This window comes from Mesoplodon mirus, assembly GCF_964341445.2.
Source record: "Mesoplodon mirus genome assembly, chromosome: 4".
NCBI lineage: Eukaryota > Metazoa > Chordata > Mammalia > Artiodactyla > Ziphiidae > Mesoplodon > Mesoplodon mirus.
In genome coordinates, this window is record NC_138979.1 from 108,464,204 (window position 1) to 108,475,853 (window position 11,650).

The 11,650-nt window shown below is 39.0% G+C and overlaps 1 protein-coding gene across 3 annotated transcripts in view; it reads right to left on the reverse strand.

Annotated features, from left to right (window-relative positions):
- The window catches only part of CDIN1 (CDAN1 interacting nuclease 1), a 218,727-nt gene that overhangs the window by 119,885 nt on the left and 87,192 nt on the right, over positions 1-11,650 (reverse strand). The window lies entirely within an intron of this gene.

Here is an 11,650-nt window from a genome sequence, read left to right on the forward strand (position 1 = left end):
ATAACTTTCAGCTGAGAAAGCATCTCTGCATTCTAAACCTTTCTGAAATAATTCTCATCAACTGCCACGAAATGTTATGTCTATTTCACAGGTAAGGAAAGTAGGTAAAACTGACTGACAATTGAGCGAATCTTTTTTTTTTTTTTTGCAGTACGCGGGCCTCTCACTGCTGTGGCCTCTCCCGTTGCGGAGCACAGGTTCCGGACATGCAGGCTCGGCGGCCATGGCTCACGGGCCCAGCCGCTCCGCGGCATGTGGGATCCTCCTGGACCGAGGCACGAACCCGTGTCCCCTGCATCGGCAGGCGGACTCTCAACCACTGCGCCACCAGGGAAGCCCTGGGCGAATCTTAAATAAGGGAAAAAAATACACACACACACACACACACACACACACACACACATATTTATATTTATATATGAATTTTTGTCCCAAAATGTCTCATCACACCCAGTTGCAAATTAAATTGACCTTAACCCCGGGGAACTGCAACAGAGGGACTATGGGAGGCATCTTCCGAGGGATGCTATATCAGATCACACCCTTTTTTTTTCTGTACGCGGGCCTTTCACTGTTGTGGCCTCTCCCATTGCGGAGCACAGGCTTTGGACACGCAGGCTCATTGGCCATGGCTCACGGGCCCAGCTGCTCCGCGGCACGTAGGATCTTCCCAGACCGGGGCACGAACCCATGTCCCCTGCATCGGCAGGCGGACTCTCAAACACTGCACCACCAGGGAAGCCCAGATCACACCCTTTGAAAAGTGAGGCAGGAAATCCTGGCCTCACTGTTTACTGTAGGCATGCAGAAGCCATGGTGGCCAGAACTCCTCTTCCTCAGCACGGGAGGAAGGCAAGTCTCTAGACGGAAGCTAAGTCAGGTGTTGCTTAGGAATCAATTCCTTCAAGTCCTCCAGTGGAATCATTCCCATTTACCAAAAGAGCTTAGGGTCTGGTCCCTACAAGCACAAACTAAAATGCATACTGGATAATTATCTAGTTAAACAGAATGAAACAGAATGAACACAGACCACAGACCTATGTCATTCAGGTTCTGAGAAAATTTTTGGCTTAACAATTTTTTTTTAGATTATGATGTTCTTTATCAAGTTCAGTACACTGAACACTGACAGATATGATAAATGTTAGTAAATTCTGTGGAAGGAAATAAGGAAATGACATCCTTCTCACTTAAGCATAGTATGGAGTGCACAAAGAAAAAATGAGGTGCAATAATTTTAATTATTTCCTATTCTTAGTTGCATAACTGCATGTTTATAGCAATGTTATATAGTTAATAGCCATTTATAAACGTGTTTGCACTGCAAGTGGAGAGGCCATATTTGGAGTCTCAAAAAGGATCATCACCCCTGGAGGAATCCTATCCAGCCCTATCCCTATACCCAGCTCTGCAACCTGGCAAATTATCGAGCCTCTCAAATTCAGTGTCTTCCTCTGTAGAAAGTGATAATGTTATCTGACCTGACTACCTTTAAGGGTTCTTACATGAGTTCCTAGAGAAAACAGCTACAACAGCTTTTTTATTATTTATTTTGTTAAAGTTTAAGTAATAATAAGAAACAAATCAGGCTTAGGCATTTGCCTCATGTAAGCTTAAGTTAGACTCAATTATTTTGGAAAGACATTACCATGGATAAGTGGAACAAACATTGGGAATATGAAGCAGCAAACTGTCTTATTATAAAAGAACAGATTATTCCAACAATAGTGTTAAATAGATAGTAAAGTACCTGGTAACCTCACTCTGTTTTCCCAACTTAATTCTAAGGCCAGGCCAGTAGGAGGGGAACAAAGCAATCACACATGCATTGGGTCACCTTCCCTGAGGGACTGCACTCTCTCTGGTCTGCCACTCAGTCACCGGATAGTAATGGCAGACACATTCCTTTGTGGTACCCATGATGCTATCAGTGTCTCAAGGGAACAAAAGCACCTTCTCCACATGCACCTGGTCATTGCTAAGTTGTTACACTGCTAACTCTCATACCCATGTGAGAAGAAGATTACTAAATGACCAGACAGTATACCCCAAAGTGCTATTCTAGGGAAAATTACTGACCTCATACCAAACTATATGCAAACTCATTGCTAAAATCATAAAACAAAGGCCCTTTTTAAAAAAAGAAGAGGGACAATACCCTAGGACAGAAAAAAATTAGGTCATTTATTTTATGAGGGAAGAAAGGGAAATACTAAAGGAAAAAGAAACGGATGACATCATAATTTTCCTCACAATATACATTTTAGAACAGTGTGCTTACCAGAATTAAGAATCATAGCCAATAAACTTAAAAAAAATAGTTTGAATATATTGAATAGAAGACTATTCAAATCAAAGGAAGCTTGTGAGAGGAAGTCAGTGATTTTAAATTGAATAGTAAAAACTATATATTGAGTCCGCATTCATTTTAAACTCAAAAAAAGCTCTTTTCTCTCCTTGCAACCTGCTGTTTTTCAGAGCACGAGAGAAAAGTGCTAACACATAGGAACTGCAGGCCAAGGCTCCAGATGCAGGATGTGCCTGCCCACTATGCCTGGGTCTTTGCACTCAGGCTTGAGTAGATCTACATCTCAGATCAAGCCAGACTGCAAGCATACATTTACACACATACTCTGAAGCTTAGGAAATGCCAAAGGGAGGAATAATAACATCAACCAGATAAGGAAAGGCAATTGGACAATCTTGGGACAGCTGGGGATATGAACCCTCATGGAAGCCTATGCCTTTCACAGAAGCTGTTCCTAGGCCAGCCATGACACCTGTCCAATGTACATCCATCTATTTTGACCACAGGTAGACAGGAGTTTTGTTCTCCCTAAACTTTGCTAGAGGTATTCATTCTGTTGATTTCACAATTTAACCCTGTCACTGCTTCAACTGCTGAGATTTCAACTATCTACCAAGCATGTGCAAAGCAAGAATGCATGAGTCACTTGAAGCAAGATGTACAAGAATAGGAGAGCTGGTATCTGTTAAAGCATGCTACACAGAAGACAGGCAATAGGCAACGCATGGACTAAGGCATAATGCCTAAATAAAGATTATGATCTTTTTATTGTGGAATATTTCTAACATAAAGAAGGCAGGAGCCTAATATAATAAATATCCATGTCCCACCATTCTGATTTAGCTTCTGGATCAGCAATTAGATTAACTTTGGATAGCCTAAGATTAATTTGTGTAAACTTTTAAATTTATCATTCTTGCTAGAGGTTGGTTTGTTTTATTAGTATTTTCAAGAAAACCAAATTTGGGTTTTGTTTTCTTTCTACTGCTCCATTTCTTCAAGTTACATTGAATTTATCCTTTTGTGATCATTGTTTCCTGCTTTCTTCTTTGAGTTTGCTACACTTATCCTTCTACTAATTTACTATGTTTATTAAATACATTTTTAATCTTTTAACATACTTTTTAAGGCTATAATTTTTCCTCTAAATTCTGTTTTAGCTACATGCCATAATTTTTGTTGTCATTTATAAATATTTTGTAGTTTCCACTATGATTTAATCGTTGATTCATAAATTCTTTTAAATATTTCATTTTTTATATTTCCAATTTGATCAGATTGTGGTCAATGTATGTGATGTTTATTTTAATTTGGAAGTATGTGCTTGACTTCCTTTGTGTTTTTATATGGAACCTATTTTTATAAATGTTTTATATGTCTTAAAAATCACTGAAGTTCCTATTGAGGTACAGAGTTCAGGTATGTCTAGTATGTCAAGGTTTTTAATTGTATTATTCAAATCTTCTATATTCTTATTAATATTTTCCAGACTAGATATGAACTAATCTACTACTACTGTCAGTTTGTCAGTTTCTGCACATAATTCTATCAATGTTTGTTTTCTATATTAGGAGGCTATTTTGTTGGGTGTACACACTCATTGTTTTACATATACTTCTTAGAAATTATGTCTTTTGGCATCAAGTCATAACCTTCTCAATCTCTTTTTTTGTGCTAAACATAACATTACCTAGTGGTAATACTGCTGCACCACTTTTCTTTTGGATAGTATCTGCCCGATATATCTGGTTTTCCATTTCTTTACTTTAAACTTCATTGTATCATTAAGTCTTAGGCCTGACTCTTATTAATAACATTTAGCCAGATTTTCTAAAATCAAATTTGAAAATCTTTGCTTTTTAAAAAGTGAGTTTAATCCACTTGTAACTGAGACATCTGGACTTATCTCTACCCTCTTGTTTTCCATGTTCTGGTAACAATTTTCTTCCCTTCTCCATTTCTCCTTTACTACCTCCTAGTTGATTAAATTTTCTTTATGCCCCCTTTCTCTCTTTATTCACTTGAATGTAATACACTTTGTATCTACTTCTTTAGTAGTCCTCTCAAAAAAATTTAAACAGAACAATATCTAATCTAATCATACCTCCTTTGTAATTCTGAGTATAAGTAATTTAGAATGCACTCACTCCAATCAGAAACCCCCCATTCCTCATCAGTCTCCATGTTATTGTGCCTATTATTTCTGTTCAACCACCTTGTTTGTAAACACAATTTCCTAGTTAGTCTTTGTGATGGTTAATTTTATGTGTCAACTTGATTGGGCCACATGGTGACACATTTGGGCAAACATTATTCTAGATGTTTGTAACGGTGTTTCTGGATGAGATTCACATTTGAATTGGTAGACTGAGTAAAGCAGAATGCCTTCCCTAATGTGGTGGGCCTCATCCAATCAGCTGAAGGACTGACTAGAACAAAAAGACTGAGTAGAAGAGAATTCTTTCTGCCTAACTGCCTTTGACTTGCAACATTGGTATCTTCTTGCCTTTAGACTAGAACTAAAATATTGGTTCCTCCTGGGTCTCAAGCCTACAGGCCTTTGGACTGGAACTAGGCCACTGGCATTGCCTCTCCTGTGTCTCCAGCTTGCTGACTAACTGTAGATATTGGGACTTATTAGCTTCTATTATCATGTGAAACAATTTCTTATAATCAATCTCTCTCTCTCTCTCTACACACACACACACGCACGCACACAGTGCTACTGGTTCTGTTTCTCTGGAGAATCTTCACTTATATAGTCTCTTTCCATTTTTAAAAACATTTTTTAAACATTCAATGCTTATTTAGATTTATCAACATGTTTGTCAATTTCCTTTTTCAGCATTGCTTCTTGAATTCCACATTCTACTTTAGGATTCAATATCCAAAAATTGGATATTGTTACTAAAGCACCTCATTTATTAGTTCTTTCAGCTGGGATCACTGAGTAGTAAATCTTTTAGTTCTGCCTTGTCTGAAAATATCTCTACTTATTTCTCACTCTTGAATGATAATATAGCTGGGCACAGAATCACAGGCTAAGATTCAGCCCTTTGAAGATACGATTCCATTGTTTCTTGACATCTATTACAAATAAGAACTCTACTGTCAGTCTAATGGTAGTCCTTATATAGGTAATTTGTCTTTAATTTCTGCTTTTAGATTTTTCTTTGATATTCAATAGTTACATCATTGTTCACCTGGGTATGGCTCTTTCTATTTAGCCTGCTTGGAATTAGCTATGTTTCATGAGTCTAAGGATAAATGCCTTTAACCAGTTTGAAAAAAATGAGCCATTATAGCTTTGGCCTCCATTCTCTTTCTGGAATGCTTACATTAGACATCTTTTAGGTCTTATTTTATCTCCTACCCCTATAAAATGTTTATATTTCCCTTCTCTTCATCTCTTGTGTTACACTAAAGTTACTTTCCTTAGATCTATCCTAGAATTCATTAACTTTTGTTCTAATCTAATTCTTCTAATTTTGATTTTTTTTGTTTAATCCAACACTTCACTCATCTAATGAGCTTTTAACCTCAATGACAATTATTTCATTTCTAAACGTTATTTTTGTATTTTTAAATGTGTTTTTCACACTATTTTCTATTCTTTCATTTATCCAGTTATAGTCTTCCCTTTTTTTTTGGCTGCGTCAGGTCTTCGTTGTGGTGTGCGGGCTTCTCTCTAGTTGCGGCACACGGGTCTTCTCTCTCTGGTTGAGGCGCACAAGCTCAGTTGTTGTGGCACGTGGGGCTCAGTTGCCCTGCGGCATGTGGGATCTTAGTTCCCCAACAAGGGACTGAACCCACATTCCCTTCATTGGAAGGAGGATTCTTTACCCCTGCACTACCAGGGAAGTCCCTATAGTCTTTCTTTTTTTCAATCATCTTATATATTAATTTTAGTTTATAAATGTCACCTTATAGATTAAATTTATAGTGACTTCATTTTCTCATCTCTAGTCCATAGTATACGATTTCTCTACCTATGTATCTATCTACCTGCCTACCTACTTACCTATCTTCCCTATGGTGGTGGTTTCCTTACTTGCTTTGTAAATTTTTACTGTGAGCTTATTTTCAGAAAGAATTGTTTGACTTGCGCTGCGGAAATAACCATGACAAAGTAGTTTCATGTATACTTTTGCAGAGACTAGTTTTATTGTTAATTTCTTAGCTCAGGCATCCTGCAGTAAGTAAGAATGCAAATCTGAACCTATACCCACAAATGGTGCTGACCTATTTCTAATTTCTCTCTCCTCTCCTAATACTCCACAACCCAAGTCCATATACAGTAAGCAAGCTTCCTTACATTTTCTCTAGGCACGTGGAGTTTCCTACTCCTTTTTTTCATGGTTTGGGCTATATGTAGAAGCTCAATTCCAGCTCCTGGCTGCACATCTTTCCCTATGGGGTGTTAAAAATCCCAGCCCCGGCCTTTTATGTCTACATCTAAAGCTAAAAATTCTTATGGACATACACAGTGTGTGCCCCTGTTCACCACTCTGAATATACATTCTCTCTCCATTTCTTGTAACTAGAGATTGAATTCCTTTGTTTGAAGTTGATTATGTACTTTAAAAGATTTTTGTTGTTGTTTATTTGGTCTATCATTTCTATGTCTTTGTCATGGAAATGTAGCCCATCCACAAAAACTCACTCTGTTATGTTGCTGAAGTTTTTGGAAACCCTTTAATAAGAAGTTCAAGGGAAAGCTTGTTTCTTCGTTAATTTTTTTTTTTTTGCAGTTAAAATTATATAAATATATAAAGAAAAAAGTCCTCCCATGAAGTTGGAGCCCCAAACAATAGCGAGAGGGTCAGGTGGCAAATATGCAGGTAGGTTGGAGAATGGAACCACCTAAATCACCCGTGGAGTCCTCTCTGCTGCATGGTGTCTGGCTAGGCCAGGGAAATGGGAGAATGGTCATTGGTGGCTAGGAAATAAATCGTTCCCCTGACCCCTCCAAAGGCTGCTACCATGTCACAGGCCAAAGCACTGTGCTAATCAACAGGCTTGGGAAACAAAACAACTTGTTTCTGTGGGTTTGAGAATCAATTCCACTGGCTTCTCAAATACAGACCCATATTTTTTTTGGTGGAGGGGATTGGTGGCTTTAAACACCAATTTCTTAACATGCTCATTATTTGGCAAGTTGGGTTGGACTCAATGGAGACAGCTTCTCTTTGTGTGGCGTTAACTGGAGTGGATTATCTGGGTGCTGGAGGATTCACTTTCTTGACGACTCACTCACAGGTCTGGCAAATCTGTGCTTGCTGTGAGGTCAGCTATAACTGTGGGAGAGGGGCCTTGGTTTTTCTCCATTTGGACCTCTCTGAGGTCTGCTTGAACTTCCCCTTGAACTGACGGGTAGGTTCCAAGAGCAAGCATCCCAAGGGAACCAGGCAGAAGTTTATGGCTTCTTATGACCTAGCCTCAGATATCATACAACAAGACCATAATTTTTTTTTACATCTTCCTCAAAAGAGGAAAAACATGTCTTCTAAAGGAAAGGTAAACTTGCAAAGCTATGCACTATAATGCTTTCAAATGGAGAGGCAGCATGGAACAGTGGTTATGCGCTGAGTCTAGAATCAGATAGACCTGGTTTGAGGCCTGGCCCTTCCACCTGCTAGCTGTGTCATATCAACAAGTTAATTAATCTCTGTGACCTTCAGTGCCCTCATCAGTAAAAGAGCATTAACACTGGTGCTTATTTTGTAGGGTTGTTGTGAAGATGAAATAAAATAACACAAAAAGCACTAACATGCTGCTTGAGACCTGGGATGTTACAGTCGTTAGGCTGTTGCCTTGGCTGGTGTTAGATTACAGTGAGGCCTGCTTCTTGCCTCCCAAAATCACATCATCATAATCATTTGTTACTTTCTATGGTCCAGAGGGTAAAAAAAGAAAAACTTCATGAGGTATAAAGGAGGTCAGGAGCCTGCTCTTACCACGCACATGTTGCCACAGCCTTGGAGAGACAGCAGAAGTGAGTCTATTCAACAGGCAAAATGCGGCAATGCCAGAATTTCCCTCTTTACACCCCTCCCCTGCCGCGCCCCCTTGTGGGATTCAGTGTGTGCAGTGCACAATCCAGAGTCAAACCCGTTCTCTGGAAAGAACCTGGTAGAAGTCCTTTATACCTCTGTGTGTGTTAAGCTTAATGTGTTGTCGCTGCATGGGGGGTTTGTATTTTAACTCTTGCCTATAACCACAGAAGAGAGAGATTTTTTTTCCCTCCAGCTAAGGGCATTTCAAGCATCAGCAATCAAGCAAGTAGCAACTTTGCCCAAATCGTTAACATCACACCCACTTTTATAACTCTTCCTTTCCTTAGTGTAAGCTCAGATAAGTGGCCAGCTACTGCAGAAAGGAACTGAGGCAAACAAGCAGGTGAATCATCTTCACTCTTAAGGTCCCTGGAAGTCCTGCCTACTGCAAAGAGTGCCATCTGTGCCTAGGTTACACCTGGACTGAAACAAAGACAAGACCATATATACATGGGACCTCTAATCCAATGTCATAAATGGATTTAAGCATGATAAGTGAGCCAGCATAGGGCTGACTATACACTGGATAGCAGCAGTCAGGAGTGAAAACAAGATGAAGTGAGGGATGGATGATACAGGGATAAAGATGAGATGGGTCATTTGGAAGGAAAATTCAAGTGCAGACAGCACAGTGGTGTTAGAACCTGGTTCTCCCTCCATTGAAAAAACAAAGAAAAAAAAAAACAAAAAACAATCCCTGCAGCTGAAAAGCTGGATGGGGGAGACAGCTGCTCCCAAAACACACCAGGAGTTCTGCTTCTTCACGTGGCTGCTCCAGAGGCTGAGCTCCAGAATGGCAAAGCCTAAAATACCAGCTAGAATTTAATCTCTTCTTCAAGTGCTGGTTTAAGGCTTTTGGATATCAAGGTCATGAAGGTCTCAAGTTACATCTACATGGAGCTGGCCTGCCAGTGTCTTTTCTGGACAATTTCAATATTGCCAGTGGCCTACAGGAGCCTACTTTCTCTTGCAGTTGGAACTACTCCTCTCGAGAATTCCAGGCAGCTCGCTAGCTCTCCTGTAGCACAGGAGTGATCTCTAAAGCAGTCTGATCCCATCTGACAATTTGAATAAGAGATATCTTTTAACATTAGGGAACCCTATAGAGACAAATTATAATTTTGCTCTCTAACTAGCACATAATTGTGTAAGAAATAACTTGAACTAGAGTCATCAAAAAAGTATTATATAAGGACAAGAGGAAGATGTCTCCAAATCATGAATATTCACACTGATCAGATTCTTGTCTCAGGCAACTTGCAGCTCTACAACCACCATACACCATCAACTCTTATTCAACGAACAAACATTCAACAGAAATTTATTCAGCATTGTGGTTAATGCCAAGTACATATTTAATTCCACCCCAGACTCCATCGTCCAAATCTGGAATGTTCTTTTGAATCTTTCCCTTGGCCAAAACTTCAAATTCTCCTCTCCCTCATATTGTGGGGTGGAGTGAGCTCATTGCTACTGATCATTTGGCACTTTATTACATATTACTTTGTCACCTGTTGACAGAAGATTGATCAGGATGCTAAGACTTGAAACCATGATAGCCCAAAGAAAACAAAATCTGAAGGAAAAAAATAATGCTTAGCACAGTACAGAAAAAAGATATCATACTTCCTCAATGTTATCTTTACATATCTGAGGGTTTTTACATGGAAGATTAGCTAATCCTGTGGTCACACCAAGAAGATGAGAAATAATTCTTATAAGTTTATTACTGGTGCTGAAGCTACAAGGTTTCGGATTGCATTGTGGCCCTATGTTTGGTCTACATTAATCTTTCTTCACCTCTTTTTAGTTTGTTTCATTATGGCTGCCTCAGGACACTTTCAGACGTTTTTTTCTTAACTGCTCCCCAATGAAATTTTAATGCCGCAGATATACTTGATATCTGGCTATGCCATATCACCATCTTTGAGAATGCATGGTTCACAAAGACAGCTAAGGAACTGCTTGTGTCAGGATACTTGACAAGCTGCCTACAAGCAAAAATATTTCTCAGCTATCACCTCAAAGTTGCTCTGCACAAATAGCTACTCAATAAATTGCTGACCGAATTATTAATGAACTACTCAAAATCCAGTTCTCTACTGTTACAGCAATTTTTAGGTATTAAAATGGATTTGACTTAATTTGAGCTTTTATTATTACAGATGAGTAGGCTTTTTAAAAAACTGTTTTCAGAAAATGTAGACTAAGAGGCTATAGGACACAATGGGTCTTTAGATAAGTGCTGACAACATTTAATGCCATGTCTCCCAAAGAGAAGAGGGCTTAACACTGGCATAGGAGAAGTGACTTTACTAGGACACAAAATAATTGTTTGAACAGTTATACGTTATTTTAACAAGTACTTTCTATTTATGGCAAGAAAGCCCAGTTTATTATTTAACGTGAAATTATAAATTTCCCTTTGAAAATATAATTAAATGACATTTTAAAAATATCAGGTAAATATAGCATATTTATTATTAGTACATGTGGTACACTATGTGGATATGGTAAAACTGTAAATGTACCCAAATTTCTAATTTCAGAAACACTATACAAAGTCAGCTGAGCATTCAGGAAGGTGGGGTTACTCAGCCTACCCTATAACAAGTGTCCACTTCTGAAAAGGAATAACAGCCAACATTTACTGAGTGTTTACTGTGTACCAGGCACCACTCTAAACCCTAATTCGTTGAATTCTCAGTAGGTACTCACAAGGTGGCTATCCTCATCTTAGATATGAAGAAACTGAGGCATGGGGAATTTACATAATTTGCCCAAAGTCCCACTCCTAGTTAGTGGTGGAGCCATGATATGAACTTACTAGCCAGTTGGGCTCGTAATTACCTGGCTATTCTCCAGCACTATTCCCATGGTACTCAAAAGTAATGTGAAATGTTCCAGATTGAGGCATCATATTTATAAGAATTGACCTCAAGTTTTCCTCCCTCCTAGATGTCCCTCCAATTCAAATATTGGCAATTAAAGTTTCAAGACACTTAGTGCTGCAGGTAGAGCAAATATAGGGCCACATAATGAAGCTGAGCTCTTCTGTCTTACTGGGGCCCTGCATGTCAGATGACATTGAGAGTTGAGTCATAGGTAAAGAGAAGACTCCAACTCAAGGTCAGGGGAGAAAGTTAATGGCAGCAAAGACCTACCAAAATTTGTTGGGGTAGCTAGAAAACCTGGCAAGATCACAAGTGTCTTATGTTATATAAAGAAAGAGAAATGGATGCTCTTAAAGGTGATACTGCAGGTGGTATGACCGAGTTTGTAGTGG